We start from the raw sequence: 18,268 nt of genomic DNA, 5'->3' as shown, positions 1-18,268 counted from the left end.
GAATGACATATTTCTAGAGACAAGGGTATAGACAAATAATTCTATAGATAGATATCACTAAAAGATTAAATATAAAAATAGAGACGTAGAGTGCTATAATATCACCACATAATCTACAAAGAATTCATTGGAAAATAATTCAGGCTTCATTGAATACTATGTATTGTCTATAGAATACCATTCCATATTATATAATTCTTATTTTACAGAAACCATTTCACAATTCTGTAAATTACAGATATCTGGTAGTGAAGCAAAACTACTATTTCTTGTAGACAAATTCTTTTCTATATAAACTCTGTCCTTTCTGATGGAGTTTCATTTGACTTATTTCCCTGACTATGAAACAATCTAGTTCTGTGACCATTTTTACATTTATTTATGTATTCCTGTTCTATAAGTGTGTCTCGTTGAATTCTCCTTTGAACCTGTTAAAATATTTCCTTGACTCCCTCACTATAGTTAAATAAAAACTTTAACAGGTATTCATCTGTGTAAGAATCATGATTTTACGTTTTCATTAAACTTATCTTTAACAGTTTTGGATGTCTTCCAATGGCTCCCCATTGGATTCACCTAGCAGAACTAAGTAAATTTGTTACCAGAGAAGTGTATGTCATAAAACAGTTTAAATCCAGTTGAGGCTTTTTTCTGGGTCCTAGAGTAGAATCCAAAGGGTCCACAGAACTTTTCTGACTCTGTTTTCCTCATTTCATTTTTCCTTTCTGCTACTTTTATATTTTAAATCTTGTCTTTCTTCTTTTTTGAATTTTTTAAAATTTATTTTTAAACATTTTTATTGGAGTATAGTTGATTTGCAACGTTGTGTTAGTTTCAGGTGTATAGCAAAGTGAATCAGTTATACATATACATATATCCACTCTTTTTTAGACTCTTTTCCCATATAAGCCATTACAGAGTATAGAGTAGAGTTCCCTGTGCTATACAGTAGGTCCTTATTAGTTGGCACAAAAACAAATATAGATCAATGGAATAGGATAGAAAGCCCAGCGATAAACCCACGCACCTATGGTCACCTAATCTATGACAAAGGAGGCAAGAATATACAATGGAGAAAAGACAGTCTCATTCAATAAGTGGTGCTGGGAAAACTGGACAGCTACATGTAAAAGAATGATATTAGAACACTCCCTAAAACTATACACAAAAATAAACTAAAAATGGATTAAAGACCTAAATGTAAGGTCGGATATTTTAAAACACAGGAAAACAGACACAGAACACTCTTTGACATAAATTGCAGCAAGATCTTTTTCGATCCACCTCCTAGAGTAATGAAAATAAAAACAAAAATAAACAAATGGGACCTAATTAAACTTAAAAGCTTTTGCACAGCAAAGGAAACTATAAACAAGACTAAAAGGCAACCCTCAGAATGGGGGAAAATATTTGCAAATGAAACAACCAACAAGGGATTAATCTCCAACATATACAAGCAGCTTATGTAGTTCAATATCAAAAAAATAAATAAATAACCCAATCAAAAAGTGAGAAGATCTAAATAGACATCTCTCCAAAGAAGACATACAGATGGCCAAAAAAGCACATGAAAAGATGCTCAACATGACTAATTATTAGAGAAACGCAAATCAAAACTATAATAAGGTATCACCACACATGCTGGTCAGATTGGCCATCATCAAAAAGTCTAAAAGCAAATGCTGGAGAGAGTGTGGAGAAAAGGAAACCCTCCTACACTGTTGGTGGGAATGTAAATTGGCACAGCCACTATGGAGGACAGTATGGAAGCAACCTAAATGCCCATCAGCAGAGGAATGGATAAAGACGTTATACCTATATACAAATGAATATTACTCAGCCATAAAAAAGAACAAAATAATGCCATTTGCAGCAACATGGGTGGACCTAGAGGTTGTCATACTGAGCAAAGTCAGAGAAAGACAGATATCATATGATATTGTTTATATGTGGAATCTAAAAAAAGGGTACAAATGAACTTATCTACAAAGAGAAATAGAGTTACAAATGTAGAAAAAATACTTTGGTTACCAGTGTGTAAGTAGAGAGGGGTGAGGGACAAATTTGGAGATTGGGATTGACATATACATACTACTATATATAAAATTATCTTTCATTTTTTATTTGGCTTGTTTAATGCAGCCAATAATCAATGCAGGTAGCAATTAATTGATCTTTTGTTCATCACTGAAATCGATTAATAGTTCACATGTATCTATTCTCTGTTGGATGAGAGATAAGAGAGAATCTGGCCCAAACAATGTACTGTGAAAGTGTAAGTTTGAAAATAAATGCATATGATGATGTTGGGTAGCCAAAATGTTAAACTAGATCATATTATGTACTTTTATTCAGCTTCCTGGCACCTATGAACCCTTGCTACTTTTAGAGGTGTCTTCATGTAAGAAATCTAATAGGAGACAAAATATAACTTCTAGTTTTGAGGCTAAAAAGTGTCCTCTCATTTTCTCTTAGCCTGTTCATACATGTACTCTTTCAATATCATATCTGAACTGCATTCCCATGTCCTTTTCTTGGAATTATAATAATTGTCTACTGACAAGTTCCTGTACTACTAGTCCAAAGCTTAGTTAATTTTAAATCCCAAAATCAAGGACGTGTCTTTATAGGATCCAAAAATGGTAGTTTGGCCCAGCATTTGTTTTGGACTGATTCAAGAGGTTTGGACATGCACAAGAATTCAAGGAGCCAAAGGAGTAAAATTTATTTTTAAAAAATTATTATGTAGATATCGAGTGAAAACTAATTTCCAGTTTAATAGATACTGAAAAGTTTATTAGAAGTTTCCAAAAGAGTAAAAAACAAAAGTGTTAAATCATTTTGATTAGTTAGTTCACACAGTTCCCAAAAGTGCAGTGTGTCATAATAGAAAAATCACATGCTATTTCTACAATGTCTCTTTGGTTTTATGGTGATATTTCAGGAAATGTCAAGGTTTACATTTGATTGATCCCTTTACTTTGTGCTATTACTCCAGAGTCTGAATATCATTGTTAAAAACAATTTTAAAAGCCTCTTATCAGGTACAGAGTGCTGATGTAAATATAGGATGCACCTGAGCCTATACCGGAGATACTAGGATCTAAAAGAATTTTATCCTAAACATAGCATATCTGAATGATAAAACTATGTATTTCAAACCAAAAGAAAAGTTACACTGAGATAGAACATATCAACTGTGGAAAAGATAATTTAAAAGCATCTTGTTATATCAATTTTCCCAATTGGAAACTATAACTAAAATCATTATCTTTGTATTTATCATTCTTGGGGTTGTTGAGCTTCTTGAATGTGTAGATTTGTGGGATTTTTAAAATCAAATTTGGGAAGTTTTCAGCCCTTATTTTTTCAAATATTCTACCCATCACTCTTTCCTCTTCTTTTGGGATTCTCATTAGGTGTATGTTGGCATTCTTCATGTGTCCCACAGCTTTCTTAGGTGCTGCTCATTTTCCTTCGTTCTTTTTTTCATTTTGCTTTTCAGAACGGATAATTTCAATTGACCTATCCGCAGTCTTACTAATTATTTCTCCCTTCTGTTCAAAACTGCTATTGAAATTCTTAGTGGGTTTTTCATTTCATTTTCATAACTTTCAGCTCCAGAATTCTCTATGTGCACATACATCATTCTCTTGGTTTCCTTTAGAGATTGGTTTATGCTTTTCTTTAGCTATTTGAGCATATTTCAATCAGTTGATTTAAAAATTTTCTATTTTAAATCCAAAGATTGTTCTTCCTGGGTGAAAGTTTCTGTTCATTTTTTCTGTAAATGGGCCATACTTCCTTTGTTTCTTCACATTCATTGTGCTTTCTGGACATTTTGAATAACATAATGTGGTAACCGGTAACTCTGGAAATCAGATTATTGCCTCTCCTCAGCTTTTTTTTTTTTTTTTTACTTGCTGTAGTTTGGTTGCTCAATTAGTGACATTTCTAAGCTACTTTTTAAAAATGTGTATTTTTTTCAAGTGTGTTTTTTTGAAGTCTCAGTTTCTTTAGTTTGTGTTTTATAGTGTTTTGAATGATATTTCCTTGAATGGAGAGAGATTGAGAGACAGAGAGAGAAAGGGAAAGAAAAAGAGAAAGAGAAAAGCAAACGAAAAACCTCTCCCAGTTTTTGTAGGGTGGCTTGGCCTGGAGCACTTCTTCAGCACATAAAACTCAACCTTAGCCTTCACTTCCTTCTCACAATGAGACTTACATAATTCTGGAGGCTGGCAAATCCACAATCTGAAGGGCTGGCCAGCAGGCTGGAGACCTAGGGAAGAGCTGAGAGTTGATGTTGCTGTTCAACATGCAAGGCTGTCAGCTGGCAGAATTCCTTCTTGTTCAGGAAAGGCTAGTTTTTGTTCTATTCAGGCAATCACCTGATTGAATGAAGTCTACCAACATTATGGAGGACAGTCTACTTTACTTAAATCCCACGGATTAAAATGCTAATCTCATCCAAAAACATGCTCACAGAAGCCTCCAGAATAATGTTTGACTAAATATCTGGGCATGGCTCAGCAAAGTTGACACATAAAATTAACCATAATACATTTGTGGTGGCTGAAACTGAGGGTGGCTTCAATGGTGTCTGCAGTCAGATCTTACACCCTGGATAATTTAGAGATGGCTAGGTGAGTTCTCTGAGCAGTCAGATAGACAGTGCTAATTTGACTTTCTTCACATCTTCAATAACAGTCCTGTGAATACTGCTTATTGAGGATATAGAAAAGTCATTGACGTTTTCTAAGTCCTTCATTTTCAGTTTTCCCAAGCAAAGGAATTTGTTTTTCAAGCATGGAAGAATAATCTAAATTGCTTCTCATTATTATCTCTCCCTTTATAGTAAGACCTCTAATATAATATTTTGAAAAATAACTTACACTTAATGCCCTTATCCATCATGTTTTTGCAAAAATTTGTACCTACCCTTTGAATACCAAAACGATATTTTATTTTATTTTTGTATAAAGTCATCCTTGCTATATCACATTGACAGATGGAATATAGTAAAGACACTGGATCAGAGTCTCCATAAGAAAGAACATAGCTCTCAGATGCACCTTCTTTTTCCTTCTAGGGTTCCAGAAGTGCTCATGGTTTTTCCTTTGTAACTGGCAAAAGTTATTAAATAAGTTATTAAATTCTCTCAGAAGACAGTGGTGCCAATCTTCAGGCCTTATTGCTTCTACTGCTGCCAATGGACCCTGCTGCCTAATGAGAAAAATCCTTTTTTTTTTTTTTTGCAGCCACTCTCATCTCAATTAGTTCTAGCTGAACCTCCTCTCTTATGCCATCTGGTGGATGTGGGGAAAAGGGCATGTCTCCAAGAAACTTTCGACCTTATTTCATTAAATTCCCAAACAGGGCTTCCCTGGTGGCGCAGTGGTTGGGAGTCCGCCTGCCGATGCAGGGGACACGGGTTCGTGCCCCGGTCCGGGAAGATCCCGCATGCCGTGGAGCGGCTGGGCCCGTGAGCCATGGACGCTGGGCCTGCGCGTCCGGAGCCTGTGCTCCGCAACGGGAGAGGCCACAACAGTAAGAGGCCCGTGTACCGCAAAAAAAAAAAAATTCCCAAACAAAGAAGACAGGACTTATTCTCAGTATATTTCAAAACTTCTAGTTTATCATCTATTTTACCTAAAACTTCTAGTTTATCTAGTTTATCAATCTTACTCTTTTAGATTTTTAACATTGCTTTTATTATGAACTTGGCCAGAATGTCTTCAGAGACTGAACCTCAGGGTTGTGAATGACATAGCATGATGCTGAATTAAAAAATCATTCTCTTCAGACATAGTGCCAATATTTAGGTGATGTTCTTTAATCTCACTATAAACAGGTAACTTCTTAATCCAGAAGGTAAACATAGCATCCTATCTTTTTACTACCTCTGTCACCTCCAAATCAGAAATCTTAGTCCTGAGAGATAAAAGCTAAGTTGGTTTGGTTGCTTTCGCATGTGGTACAATAAGCCAATTTTTTGAGTATCTATAAATTCTAAAAGTGAACACATGGACACAACTCATGACTGAAATCTTGTGGTGGATGTCCATAACATGTCATCTCTGTGGACTCTCGCTCTAGCTAAAAGAGTTAAATATAACCAGAATATATATGTAAACAGAAAATCCCTCTTACTCGCCCTTTAAATTTATGTGCTCGCTAGATATTATGATTCATAAACATCTGTTTCCAGATAATGCCCCATGAAATTAATACAACTCTGATGTCTAACTCCATACTACCCAGTATTCATTGTGACCTTCCTCATATTATCTAGTGTCACTTAGGAGCTAGATTTATTTATGCCTGAAAAACTGAGGCAGTTTCTCTAACTTTAGTAAGACATCATCATAGAAGATAATCTCATTGTATTATCTTTTGAAAATAAATGGCTCTGCCAAGCCTGGGAGTCCTGATCACTGTCTGTTGAGCAGCCCTGCTAGATGCACCACCAGCTCCTTCCTTTCTGAGGTTGAGATTTTCATTCTCAGAATGTTCCCAAGGAGTGGGGACTAAATTCTTACTACTTGTGGGACTGTCAATATCCATCTCCATTCCATGTTAGAGGAAATATCCGTTTTCTTTTTTCTGTCATCCCCCTTCCCATTTCCCTCCCCTCAAAATTCACTCTAGATCTCAGACTTTTGCAAAATAAAATCAAGGAAAGATAATGTCTGCATTTTTAAGATTTTTTTTCTTCAAAATACAAACATTCCTGCCCAAAACAAGACAAACAGAGAGCACTAGATGCCTTTGGGGAACAGGGAAAAGAAAATATCATGAGAACAAATTAGAATTAATTTCTAAAAATACTGCTGTAGTGCAGCTCTTCCTAGCAAATCTTTTGTTCACTCAAAGTAAATTTAGTCTAGATCTCAGTGTCCATCACAGGAGGAAAGCATATTCATGTCTATCTCAGGTATCAAATTCTGTTTAGAATTTGCACCCCCATGACATTTATTTCCTGAAATAAAGCAGCACTTGGATATACATGTGAAGTTCTTTTGAGTAGTCACAAAAAATTTCTTTAAATTTTCTTGTAAAGGCAAAATATCCTTGAAAAGGCAGAATTTTCTCAAGGTTATATAAAAACTCTGTTCTATCTATTACCAACACCAGTCTTAGGTTTAAAGAATATTCTATTAGGATTTAATTTTGACTATATTATGCTGTTTTCCTTCAAGAGAAATCTCCAGGCTTGTTCCTTGTCAACTGGGACAGTAGCATCATATTTGTACTAATACTAAAAGTAGGAAATGTGAAAGATGAGATTGACAAATATAATATTTGTAAATCATGTACACTGTGGATCTAGCACAGTACTTATGTCAACTCATGATATCATAATACTACAATAACACAGGATTGTTACTTCCACTTAGAGATGAGGAAACTAAACTCAGAGAAGTGTTGTGACATGGATGAAGCAGCAAAACCAGTAACTGGCAGAACTGGAATTTGAATCTGTATTAATTATATAATCCATAGTTCCCACTACATGTAGTGTCTATATTTCTATCTATTAGCATAGGCTTGTGAGCTAGATAAAGAGGGAACCACATGTTTGTATTCTCATATGATGTCTTCCTCCTATTACTTTTATAAGATATATGAACTTGTACTTGGAAAACTACGGGGAAATGAATTCAAATGATTTGTATATAAAGATATATCTAAAAGTGAAAAAAAAAACAGTTGGAGAAATACTATTTCCTATTCTCTAGTTCTTTTCTCTTTTGAAAGAATTCCAAAGCAGGCTGCTACCATTAAGCTTATTATGTATAAAAGATGATTTAAATAAAGAGAAAAATGTCATACTAAAACAATAGTACCAGAAGCATCTTTGGTGATTCACTATGATTTTTACATAGTCTTTTCTTTTCCAAAATTGACTATAAAATTTTATATTATTTTATATAGCTTAACTGGTAATTGAGATTAAGTCAATATTTAGTGAAAGTATTTTTGTAAAGAAAGAATCTAAATATTTTGTATTCAAAATTGGATTTGCCATTTAACTATGTTTGAGAGGAATAAAAAGAATGGGCCCATTTTTCCTGGGGTTTTTTTGCCTTAGGATATTTAGTAGTGGACTAATATAAACACTTTAAAGTCTTGTGTTTTAAGTAACAAAAGAGTAACACTTTATCATTGTCTCAGGTAGAGGATGAAAAAACAAAATGAATAACCTTTTCATGATCAATACCTTTGCAAAATACTAATTTTCCTTCAGATGCCATAAATCATGTGAACAGAATGCATTATACCGTTGCTTGTATCATTCATCTGCTTAATTCTATAGTCTTTTTTTCATGAGTGAATTATTTTAGTTTATCCATGATTTATCTCTCAGATATATTCAAATAGGACCAAAAAAAAAGTTTCTATCATGTAGAACATATTAATTACTTCCATTTAGCAACAAATTTAGACCATATTGGCAGTCAAAACAAAAATGGGAAAGCACTGAGTTATTGATATATAATATCGGAAGCATTCAGAAAGAATTGTTTGTAGAGACATTCATGTATACTGCCATTATAACCTGAGACAAATTAATAATGCAAATTTTTAAATAAGATCTACATCATTTTAATTATAGCAATGTTCTGTAAGGAATTATTTCATGATATAACTCTTTATAATTGTTGAACCAGAACTTCAGTAATAATGAAATTTATGTGAAAATATACATATAATAAAACACAGAGATAACTTAAAGTATATAGAATAAAAGACAGTAAGTCTCTCAGTGAAATGATTTTCTAGGAGACTTTAACATGTCTTGAAATTCATGTAAGTCAATAGTGAAGATTCTGACAAGAGACTAAATTACAAGTTTTGGAATTTTGTTTATACAGAGAAAATACACCTTTGAAAGTAGACCTAGAGAGAGAAAGCTGATATGAACAATATGTCAAACAATTCTACACATTCAAAAGTAGTAACTAAATATACACAGAAGTAAGTTGCAAAGTTGCCAACAGATAATCTCAATATATATATTTTTTTCTCATGAAAGAACTTAAAATGGCCCACAGTGCAACAAAGAGTCTGGAACAACTTGGTGGTAATTTTGCTTTGAGAGACTTTAATATGTGAAAATTTGTGTCTGAAAATGAATGTTGATTAAAACCTGTACATCTCTAAGTAGGTGCTATCATGTGCTAATGAAAATGATGAAAGAAACCACTATCCATTTGATTGTTGCAATGTCTCAGGTATGTGTATGGAGCTAGATAATCTAATTTGTAACATTAATCCTATGACCTTCCAGAAATCTATATTTTGTTTTTTCCCTTTAAAAGCTATGCTGAAAAGAAACATCTAAAAACCAAACTTAGTTTTACTGCATACTGCATTCTATCTGGCTCTTCTCCTTTGTAGAGGTAGTCTGACCACAATTTTAGTTTAGCATGGGGGCACAATCACCACCCAAAGGGATGTAAAATAAACAATGGTAACTGTTCAAAGAGCTATGAAGATCAATGAAGCAAAAATATTTCTTTTAGCTTTAAAGTGATTTACCCTGCCAATCAATTCCTCTTTGGCTACTCATTATTAGTAATTTTGTTTATGTACTATTACATTAATTTGCCACTTTTTTACATAAGTGCCGCAAGTGCCAGGACTTGACTTTCTGAAAAGCTATTATTTTGTTTTTAAAGGTTTTGCAAAAAACTTTAAAAATTGTATTATTCACAACAACAAAAAAGGTAATCATTTATAATTACTATTAAAATCTAAATTGCAAGATTTATGGAAGCCATTTATTAAGTACTGGCTTAAAATGAATTAGAGTGAATAATTTAGATTTAACTCTGCTTTGGTTAAAAAGAGATTAAATAGGAAAATATCAGAAATGGATGGCTTAGAATTGAACAGAGCATTCACTGACCATCTGCTTATATTCCAACTTAAACAGCTGACTATCTTAATTCCTGAACCAAAAAAAACCTCAAGTGTAAAGATGTTTAATTTTAGATGACTTTATCCACCACTGAAGAAATAAAAACAATTTTTAATATCAACCAACAAATTTACAACTTATAGGCTCTTCAAAATTTCTTGATTATGAGACAAATAAAAGTAGTGGTATTATTTAAGTTGGGGGGAAATATTTTTTCCCTACATTCGTCACAACTAAGTAATCAAGGAAACTATATATACTTACAAAAATGAGATGACGATGATGTAATGATATTTTCATTTTGAAATTAAGCAGATATTTCTTAAATAAAATATTGTTGAAGATTCCTCTTAAGTTAATCAGTGAGATAATACCATATTATTCCGTGCCGATGTTATCAGGCATCTCCTTTTGATTTTCATTTGTGTGTGTTTTGCTCCACCACACATATTTGTACTAGTAATGTACTCTGCCAGAGACAGATTTACAGGAGCCCCTTATATGACTTGACCTATTCTACTTTCAGTTGACAATGAAATTTGGTAACAGTGAATCAGGATGGAGCAGAGATTCTATGACCTCAGGTAGTGACTGGGGTCACTACTTCCTCTGGCAGGCAGAAAAGAATCTTTAGGAATAAACTATACTACAAATATGTTTGTATTTCTAAATGTAAAAATTTAAAACATTCAAAACACTTACAAAAATGATTTATAAAATAAGTATTTTGGGAAAATTAGTTTTCCAGTAAGAAAACATGAAGAGCTTTCCAATATCACCAGCCATTAGAGGAATACAAATTAAAACTATAGTTGGTATATTACTATAAACCTATCAGAATCACTAAAATGAAAAAAAAATATAATATCAACACCAAATGTTAGTGAGAATGTGGAGAAACCAAGTCACTCATATATTGATGGTGGGGGTATAAAATGGTCACTTACTCTGAAAATGTTTGGCAGTTGCGTAAAAAATTATACACACAATTTTCATACAACCCAACAATTGCACTCTAGAGCATATATCTCAAAGAAATAAAAAATTATAACTACACAAAAACCTATACACAAATATTTGCAAAGGCATAATTTGTAATAGCCCAGATTGCACTCAGTCCTGATTTCCTTCAACAGGCAAATGGTAAACTGTGGTACATACATACCATGGAATACTACTCAGCAGTAAAAAAAAAAGGAATTGTTAATACACTCAACTACTTGGATGGATCTCAAGGAGATACTGCTGAATGGATAAAAAAAACCGATCACAAAAGGTTTAATACTGTTTAATATATTTATATTTGTATAACATTTTTGAAGTGACAAAATTTAGAAATGAAAGATTGTTGATTGCCAAAGTTATGTATTGGGAGGTGATGGGAAGGAAGTGGATGTGTTTATAAAAGGGATACTTGCTCAGAAGATTGGTCATGATAGTAGATACAAAAGCCTGTACAAGTGAAAAACTTATATGGAATTTAATACAGATACACACACATGAATATGGGTTAAAAAAAAGGGAAATCTGAATAAGACTGGAGGATTGTATTGATATCAATATCCTGGTAGTGATATTATAATATATATAGTTTTGCCAAATATTACCATTGGAGGAAAATGTATAAAGTGCATAGCAGTTCTCACTATATTATTTCTTACAACTGCAAGCAAATCTACAATTATTTCAATACAAATTTCAATTAAAAATGGAAAATCAAAAGGCATTAAAATATAGGGAAATGAGTGAGATATAGCTGTTGCTTCTCAGATGGAAAAAGTTAAAATGATCGTCAATATTCTTTACAGGGACATGTATGATGATATGAACATTTTCGAAATGTATTCTTGTCTATCAGTTTGAAAATAGTTTAAAGGCTGAGGAAGATGCAGAACAATTGTGTCTTACACACCATTTGTGGGAGTAGAAAATAGTCATGAATTTATCTTTATAAGTATGTTACTATCTGAAAGATTAAAATGTGTTGACTGTTTCCTCCACCATGACCAGTTTTAGAAATCTATATAAAGGATATGCATATAAGCACATGCTCATGTAATTGTGTGTTAAAATGTTTATTGCAGTCTTTCTCTAATGGTACCGCATGGAACTATATGAAAATGTCATTTGGGTAGATTAAGTATGGTTAAATATTAGAATTTTCATATGGTTGGTCATATATAATATTGCAATAATAAAAAATTGAAAAACACAAATTAAATACTTGTCAATAAGGTGTGTATACATACATAAGAAATGTATTATGTAACGCTGTATAGCTACTTAAAAGAATGACTTAGATGAGTTAGACATTTCTGAATGGAAATGTCCATATTAATGGAAATACCACCAAGATACATTAAGTAAATAAATGAAATTACAAACAGTGCATAGATAATGATCACAAGTATACAAGTAAAGGGCTGGAGAGATATGTACCAAACTGAGTAGTTACCTGTTGGGGATGAATGAGAATTGTGAGGTATGGATAAAGGAGAATTTTACATTTCATTCTCTCTCTCCCCCTCTCTTTATTGATTAAATGTTTGTGATCAATGTGAACAATGCTACTTTCATACTATTACCTATTAATACATAAAATTCCCCTTTTACCCAGAAATCCATGTATCTGAACTTAAATAAAAAAGATTTAAAATTTTTTATAATGTTATCATAGTTTTGGAGCAAAACAAAGAAAACTCAATGGGGTTCATTAGTTAATCTTATCCGAATCACTAACATGAATTATTCTGTAGCTGTAAAAGTCATGTATAAGAGAATATACCCGGAGAAAATAATTTTGAGCAGTCAAATAAAAGATCTATAAAATTTTAGGCGCATGACTGAATTTTTTGAAAACATACTCATTGTATGTGTATACGGGCCTGTGTGCCTCTGTGTATATTTTGTTTACAAACATTGAATATTGTTATGTTTTTGCCACCCAACCTAAATCCTAAAATTAGGAAGACGCTGACGCCTTTCTCTAAGTCTTTAACTATCTTTCTCTTTTTTGATGTCCTAGTCTGTGATACTGACGTTTGGTTCAATAACACAAAGATGAAAATATGAACGTATATTATCCAGAGAGTTTATTGCAATGAGAAGGCCCAGTAAAGGAGACACCCCATGATCAGGAACTATGGTGCTTGTTGGTGCGAAAGCAACAATTTTTTTGTGTCATTTTCTCAACTAGATCGTGTGCTATGTTCTTTGTGATATAATCTAGCTCGGTCCCTGACCAATTTCCAATCCTGAATTATCAACGTTTATGTTGGATTTGTAATCTATTCAATATCTTTCCAATACAATCCTTTCTGCTTAAGTTATTCAGAATCTATTCCAACTGTTTAAAATCAGCCCCACTAGAAAGCAAACATAGATGTCCATTAAGAAAATGACTGGAAGAACATATTACCAAAATTCTTACAAGAATCTCTCTTGAAGATTTGAGTATGAACTATTTTAGAGTTGAGGTGTTTCATGTAACTTTTATTCCTTTTTAAGAGTTTCATATTGAATCTACATTATTTTTTAATTCATAAAATAATAATGTTGTTCAAAGTATCTGTGACACTTCCTTTAGGAAATATTTTCACACATGTCTTTAAATATTGTTTTGCTCTTCAATAACTCAGAATCTCTTGCTGTCTCTCTGTCTTCTCTCTCCATCTCTTTCTCTCTCCATCTCTTTCCCTCCTCTTATTTTCTGAGAATACTAATTGTATATTTGGGGATAGGCTAGCTTATGCTGATGAAAAAAAAACAACCCCAACATCTCTGTGGTTTAAAACAAGAGTTTACTTTTTGTTTATCTTATGACCTCTAGGTCAATTAGGTGGTACCTTTGATGAATATAGCTCCATGTGGTACTTGTGTATATGGATATTTCATCTCAACAGGGCTACCATAGCAGGGAAAGACCAGCATGGACAATTAAACTTTCACTCATTTTTCATTGGATGAATGAAGTTACATGGCCAAAGCTAATTCACAGAGGCAAGAGAAGGGTAAGTATCCTATGTGAGAAAGCTAGGCATTTTCAGAAATAATGCTAATGTATGCCATATTAGACAATTAGAGAATTAACTGCTATATTTCTTGCTAACAGGTCATGATTATACTCAAAAATCTTTAAATCATTATTTTGCTTCAATCTAAGAAAAAGGCTACTAATATCATTCTCTTTAATTTTAATAGGATGGAGAGAAAAGATGTGAACTATTTGGTGGCATAGTTCTAACATTTTTGCTATAAAGAATACTGGTTTTTTTTTCCATATACAAAAATAAAACTCAAAATGGATTAAAAGCCTAAATGTAAGACCAGATACTATAAAACTCCTGGAGGAAAACATAGGCAGACCAATCTTTGACATAAATTGCAGCAATATCTTTTTGTATCTGTCTCCTAGAGTAATGGTAACAAAAACAAAAATAAGCAAATGGAACCTAACTAAACTTAAAAGCTTTTGCACAGCAAAGGAAACCATAAGGATGAAAAGACAACCTACAGAATATGAGAAAATGTTTGCAAATGATGCAACTGACAATGGCTTAATTTCAAAAATATACAAACAGCTTATAGAGTTCAATACCATAAAAATACAACAAGCCAATCAAAAAAACATGGGCAGAAGACCTAAAAAGACATTTCTCCAAAGAAGACATGCAGATGGCCAACAGGTACATGAAAAGATGTGCAATATCATTAATTGTTAGAGAAATGCAAATCAAAGCTACAATGAAGTATTACTTCACCCTGGTCAGAATGGCCATTATCAGAAAGGCTATAAATAATAAATGCTGGAGAGGGTGTGGAGAAAAGAGAACCCTCCTACACTGTTAGTGGGAATATAAATTGGTATAGCCGCTATGGAGAACAGTATAGAGGTTCCTTAAAAAACTAAAGTTACCATATGATCCAGCAGTCCATACAAGAGTCCACCAGATTGCATCTCTAACTACCTCTAGGCCTATATCTACTTCTCTTTTCCTCAATCATTCTAATCCAATCCATTACTATTCCTTAAGGATGCCAAACCTGTCCCCGCATTAGAAGATTAGGATCTTTACAACTGCTCTTACCTCTTCTCAGAATGTGTTTCCTTAGGTATTCCCATGTGGCTCACTCCCTTATTTTATTCCATTCTCTGCTCAAATAGTTAAGAGGGGTCTTCCCCACCACCTGAACTTCTCCACCTGAAATAGGTATTCTACCTATTCCATCTTGTGTCATTCTCTTTCCCCTTGAGAATTAGCATTTGTCTACAAAAATTAATATTTACAACTCAGAAAACACAGATTTTTTTTTAAATGACATACGTAGATCCTAACTCACAAAACAACCTCAACCACTTGCTTTCCTAATCCACAAAAGCAGAGTGGTTCAAGGAAAGTACACAATACTGAGCATCGGCTTTATATCTGATCTGGACCTCGTAGCTCTATCTCATTTCTTAAGGCTTAAGTTTCAATATTTTATGGTTTCAAAAATATTTAAGTTATGTAATGATTTCAAATTCAAACATTTTAAGATAATATTTATTGAATAGTCATTGAGGTAACTGATGTTGCTGGTTTCTTGTGTATATTTCCAGAAACTGTCCATATATATAAAGTATATACATGTACGTAATAAATATTTTATTTAGAAAACAATTTTATTCTTAAATTATTTGTAATAATACATATATATCTTTTATCATTAACATTTTAAAATATATGTAATATATTGTTTTCAAGTGGCATAATTAATGGGTTATACAGTAGAAAGTGTCACCTTCACACCTGTTCTTCCAAAGGAAAAACTCTCTTCACTGAAGGCGATCAATATTGTAAGATTAAAAAAAAATTATTCCAGAAATATTTAATGATAATCAGGCACATATATTATATAATCTTTTATACATATATTGCGGGTTAATAAACACAGGTTTTCATTTTGATTTTTCAAAAATGGGTGTTTTTCTGTGCCATTACAAAAAGAGGTCCAACATTATTTCTATGGCTATATGGTCTCCTAGTTTATGATAGCACAATATTTTATTTAACCTTGCTTTTTCTGAGGGATAGTTAGGATTTTTATGCTTATAATTCTGCAAAGGATAAAATTGTATATACTTTATTTCACACATATGCCAATACATCTGCAGGTTCAATACCTAAGAGAAGAATTGCTGGATTGAATAGTACGCACATTTATCATTTTAATAGATTTGGACAGAATGTGTTTCCTAAAAACTGTACACATTTACATCACAGTGTGTCACTAAGACCTTGAAATTAATTCAGTATGATAGGTAAACAACTGCTATTTCTGTGTAGTTTTCATATTTTTCTTTTATTGTATGTGAGATAGAGTACCATTTCAAATTCTCAAGGATTACTGTATTTCTTTTTTCTGTGATATGTCTTATAAATATACTCATTTGTTAAATTGGGCTATAATTGGCTTTGCCTAATGACAACAGTGAGCTATTTTCATATGAAGTAAATTAGAATATAAGTTGGAATATAAGTTGCTTTATAAGCACTTTGTGGAATATGAGTTTCTTTTGTGCATATTTTTTCTCTAGCTTATCTTCTAGTTGAATCCAAATCTGGGTTCAAAAGAATAATACTCACTATTTAGTACATGTTCAAAACTCTTATATGTTACTTATTTCTAAGATGTCAGTTTTGAGTTGTACAAATCATTTGTGCCAAATATATTACCTTTGAAAATTGTGGAGATTTTGTTCTACGTTTTTCTCCTCTTGAAGGAAGCTGGAACACTCATAAAATTTTATCTCAACCATGTCCTCACTTGTGATGCTTCCTTTGACTCTCAGTCTTAAATGTTTTTCTTTGTGTTAAAAGATGATGTCATACATCTTTCCTGCAGTACATATCTGTCTATTTTCATTTCTGTGATCTTATAAAGGGTCAGTTAAATAAATGATACTCAATAAATTTGGAATAAATTAATGAATTTATCCTATTTTGGATGCACAACACATTTAGAGTTGCCAAATAATAAGTATCCAGAAACTAAATATTATATGTTATTTTTAGTTGGTCACTATTTTTCTGCTACACATATTGAATGACCACTGTGATTTTCAGAACCACTCTGGCTTCACTTTTATGAATAGAGGTGCTTTGATCAAATTGAAAATGAATTATTAACTTTTTGCCTTATTAGCTTCCTTAAAACCTTAATGAAACTAAGACATTTATCTATCCAGAAAAGTGTACATTCATATTAAATTTCACAAATATCAGGGGTTTATAGACCCTGAAAGCTGTCCTTAGCATCACAATGTCCTTAGCATTTGAAACCACAATATAGAAGGAGAAGGATGTAATGATACGAAAAAGATTATGTTCTTATGTTCAATATCAGACTTTTACCAACTATGATTTTGATAAGTATAGGAACAAATGAAGACTCATTTGCTGTCTCCATATTTATCTAATAGTGAGAGGCACTGTTGAGCATAGTACCCAGTGCCTAAGACATAATAAAGTTTCAATCTGTGTTAAGTATTATCATCATACTCATTAGTATACTAGCATTTTGTATGCATATTGAATTATTTGTAATATTAAAAATTTTAGTAAATTAGTATAAAACTTAATTTGTGAATGTTTCCAAGGATATGAACAATCTTTTCACCACAATAAACTCGGTTCAAACATACAGGTTTCAGATAATATCTGAAATATTTGCCTATTTATTTCTTAGTGAAGGCTCATATTTAATGATTTTTTTGTTTGCTTATAGGCCTTGGTCAGTGTAATAATGTATTAAGCTTTAAAAAATATTTTTATAGATATTTTCAAGAGACATAGGCACTTATGTATTTATTTACTGCTGCTATATTTGTGGAAAAAAATTCTGCCTGTGTTGCCCTATGTTGTTTCAAATCTAACCAGACTCTACAAATATCTTTCATTACACCTCCATTTATTTATGATTCGACATGATTTTCTGGCTATTCTAATCCAAAGATTATTTTTATGCATATTACTTAAGCCAGAAAGCCCCCAATTTTTTAAACTACTATACATTACACATTATTTAATGTACCTGAAAGTGCATGTATTTGGTAAACTAATATGCAATTTTATATTTCTCTAATGGATATATTATATAATGTGTGATTTAGTGAGGTAAATGTGTGAATTATATGAGAATCACTCCTAAATAGATAACTTGGAAACAAGGTATGCAAAAGTAAGTAAGCAACTGAGTATTTAATTTCATAAATAAGAAAACAAAACAAAAATACTCTAAGAGAAAAAAATACTTGAACTCAACCTCATTGAACTTAATTTAAGAACTCAATATCAATCAGAA

Source organism: Pseudorca crassidens, chromosome 1 (assembly GCF_039906515.1).
Source record: "Pseudorca crassidens isolate mPseCra1 chromosome 1, mPseCra1.hap1, whole genome shotgun sequence".
NCBI classification, from domain to species: Eukaryota; Metazoa; Chordata; class Mammalia; order Artiodactyla; family Delphinidae; genus Pseudorca; species Pseudorca crassidens.
The sequence above is the reverse complement of the archived record's forward strand: the minus strand, read 5'-3'. Positions refer to the sequence as shown.